At 43.7% G+C, this 3,727-nt stretch overlaps 1 non-coding gene across 1 annotated transcript; it reads left to right on the top strand.

Moving 5' to 3' along the window:
- Nucleotides 1–1,505: 1,505 nt before the first annotated feature.
- Nucleotides 1,506–1,639, top strand: LOC111536859. Its single transcript, XR_002729838.2, has one exon. It is a non-coding gene; the product is annotated as a U8 small nucleolar RNA (small nucleolar RNA).
- Nucleotides 1,640–3,727: the final 2,088 nt, after the last annotated feature.

Raw genomic sequence — 3,727 nt, 5'->3', positions numbered from 1 at the left:
GTCCTAGGAAGCCCCCGTCCCTGTAGGCTCTGAAGTCACTGCTCCTGCTGCCTGGCCTCTCCCCACTCCCAGCACCCACTCCAATTTTGGAGCAAAGTTGTGGCTGAGCCGGGGTGCTGTCATGATCCAGCTGGGTGTGTGCACACTTAGGGCAGTGCTAACATGCCAGCTCCCTGCTGCTTCAGCCCCCTCCAGACTTTGAATGCAGATGAGCAAGGAAGAGAGGCCAAGGCAGGGATAAGGACAGCTAGGGCGGGTCTGCAGGCACCCCTCAGCATGAAGAGCCTGGGCACTGTGGGCACCATGGATGGCAGGTTAATGGCAGCAGGAGACAGACAGGCTCCTTGGCAAAAAGGGGTGGGTCCCTGATGAAACCCCACCTTCAGGCCAGGGAAAGCCTGAGGCCTGGGGGTCAGGCTTCCTGATCTGCCAACCAGAGTGAGAACTTATGGTGCTTTTCCTGGATCTGCCCGTGGCTGCCCATGGACCAATCAGCACATCCTTCCTCCCCTCTGAGGCATATAAAAACCCCAGACTCAGCCAGACCTGCACAGATGACCTGTCTGCAGAGAGGAGCTAATGCACTGTGGGTCTCCTCTCTGCTTAGAGCTGGACACTTGTTGGGATGACCTGCCTGCGGACAGCAGCTACACACTGCTGGTCTCCTCTGAGCTGTTCTGTCACTCAATAAAGCACCCCTTCACCTTGCTACCCTCCACTTGTCTGTATACCTCATTCTTTCTGGATGCAGGACAAGAATTTGGGACTTACTGAATGGCGGGGCTGAAAGAACTGTAACACAAACAGGACTGAAACATGTCCCTTGCTTGCCACATTGTGGAAGATGAGAAGGAGAGAACAGAGAAGGAGAGAAGAGCTTCAGCCTTTTGGGGATCCCAGACGTAAGAGCTCCCTGAGCCAGGGCTGTAACACCCTTTCTGGGCTCTGCAGTTCTTGGAGTCTCCAAGCCTCCAGGCACTACCATGTTCCCCCGTACCAGCCATGGAAACTGCTTGCAGTACTTCTCGTCCAGCTGCAGCCTCGCAGGGAACCAGCACCCATGCCAGTGCCTGGAGCTACCTGGCCTGCTGTAGCTGGTGTGCCTGGCTGTTTGCAGCAGCCAGACCTCACGCTCACTCACTCACATACCCCTTGTCACTCTGCACCTGACTCGTCGTTGGCAGTTGTGGGATCCAGGCTGGTAGTGCAAGGCGAGCAAAGCCTGCCAGGCCAAGTGGGCAGAACGAGTCCAGTGGGCCCAAGCAAAACTCAGGCAAAGGTGCCAGCAGCCACAGAGGTTTCCAGCCAGAGAAGTGACACCCCAAGGATCCTGTGACAATAGTGTATTTTATGTGTGGCCCCAGACAATTATTCTTCTTCCAATGTAGCCCAGGGAGGTCAAAAGATTGGTCACCTTGACACAGAGCTTAACTGTAAGTTTCATGAATTCTGACAAATGCACATACCTGTGTAACCCACATTTCTATCAAAATATACAATACTTGTTGATGGGTGGGATAATCCTTACCTGTTCCTCCTTTTGGAAGGCAGATAGAACATGATGATTGGAGTTGCATGAAATGTGACTAATACCTCTGCCTAATCAGGGCTTGCAACACCCTGAGTACTCCTATCTGATTCCTCAGGACGATCACTACTTTGAAAGAAAAAAATGAACATATATATAAATATTTCTATTACCCTAGAAAGTTTCTCTGTGCTCTCTTCCAGTCAATCCTCACCCTCCCACTGCTCTGCCAGAGGCAACCACTGTTGTGATTTCTATCACCATAGATCAGTCTTGCTTGTTCTAGAATTTTATGCAAGTAAAATTGTAAAGCATGGACTTTTCTGTGTCTGGCTTCTTCCACTCAGCATAATGTGTTTTGAGATTTACCCATGTTGTCATGGTTGATACGTTCTTCCTTTTTATTGCTTAGTGATATTCCATTGTATGAACATAGCACAATTTGTTTATTCATTCTCTGGTGGGCTGACGTTTGGGTTGTCTCTAGTATTTAACTATTATAAATAATGCTCCAATGAATGCTTTTGTACAAGTCTTTTTGTGGACATATGTTTTTTTTTTTTTTTTGCTAAATATCTAAGAATGGTTTGCTGGATTATATGGCAAGTGTACGTTTAACTTTTTTTAGAAACTGCCATACTGTTTCCTAAAGTGATTGTACCATTTAACACTCCCCCCAGCAATGTATGAGGTTCCAGTTTCTCCATATCTTGCCAACATATGGTGTTGTAAGTTTTTAAAATCTTAGTCATTCTAGTGGACTGTAGTGGCAACTCATTGCAATAATGATTTTCATTTCCTTGATGACTTAGGATGTCAAACTCCTTTTTATGTGCTGTTTGATCAAATATACCATCATACTGTGGTACATTTGACATAGAGACTTTAAGTTTTATGTAGTTGAATTCATTAACCTTTTCTGTTATGAATTTTATTGATTTTATACTGAGAAATCCTTTTTTTTGGTAGAGATGGGGTCTTTCTATGTTGCCCAGGCTGGTCTCAAGAGATCCTTCCACCTTGGCCTCCCAAAGCGCTGGGATTACAGGCAGAGAAATCCTTCTTAAGACCAAAAGCTAGTAAATATTTTTACTTTTTTTTCCTTCTAGCCCTTTATTGGTTAAACTCTTAAACATTACACTCTTTAATCTACCTATATTTTGTTTTAAATTGTAAGGAAACTAGACTGTATATTGAATAATAACTTCTTCCTTTCTTCACCTATTTGATCTACCACATTTATCTTAAACCAACTTTAACATATCATTAGATCTATTTCTGTGATCCTATTATTGTTGATTTTTCCACCAATAGTACAGTTTCAATTTTTAGGATTCTAGAGTTTATTTATCAGGTAAGCAAGTCTACCTTCATTATTCTTTATTTCTTCAAAAATTTCTTTGCAATTTCAGCTCGTTTACATGTCTTCTCTAACTGTGGAGGGCTAAATAATGACCTCTCAAAGATGTCCAGGTCCTTATCTCTGGAACCTATGAATATGTTACTTTACATGGCAAAAGGGACTTTGTGGATGTGATTAAGATCTTTAAGAATTCTCAGATGGGAAGATTATCTTCAATTATCTGGGAAGGGCCCTATGTAATCACAAGAGTTCTTGTAAGAGGGAGGCAGGGGTGGTAGAGAGAGGAAACCATAGAAACAGGGATTGGAGTCCTGAGACCACAAGCCAAGGAGTACAAGCACCTTCTAAAAGCCAGAAGAACAGGGAACTGATTACCCCTTGGAGCCTCCAGAAGGCACCAACCCTGCCAATGCTTTGCTTTTAGCTCCTTAAGACTCATCTTGGACTTCTGATCCCCCACAACTATAGGAGAATAAATTTGTGTTGTTTTAAGCCACTAAATTTGCAGCAATTTGTTACAGTAGCAGTAGGAAGCTAATATACTACTTAAAAATTATTTTTTAAAAATGATGTTCTAAGTGTTTTTCCATTATAATTTTGATGGAACTGTATTGAGCAGAAAATTTAATTTGTGAAGAACTCACATTTTTATACTATTCAGTCTTGCTATTGAGATTTCTCCAGAAAAGCATCTCCATGTCCCTCTACTTCCGCTCATTGCCTGCTATCACCGTTGGGTTTCTCAGAGTAGGCCTCAGGTAAAGGTTTGAGTGCAAGTAGTCTATTTGGAAGGTGATTCCAGGAAACACATGTAGGAGAGTGAGAAAGTGAAGCAG

This window comes from Piliocolobus tephrosceles, chromosome 14 (genome assembly GCF_002776525.5).
Source record: "Piliocolobus tephrosceles isolate RC106 chromosome 14, ASM277652v3, whole genome shotgun sequence".
In the NCBI taxonomy this organism is placed as follows: domain Eukaryota; kingdom Metazoa; phylum Chordata; class Mammalia; order Primates; family Cercopithecidae; genus Piliocolobus; species Piliocolobus tephrosceles.
Note: the sequence above shows the minus strand (reverse complement) of the source record. Positions and strands in the feature narration are given on the sequence as shown.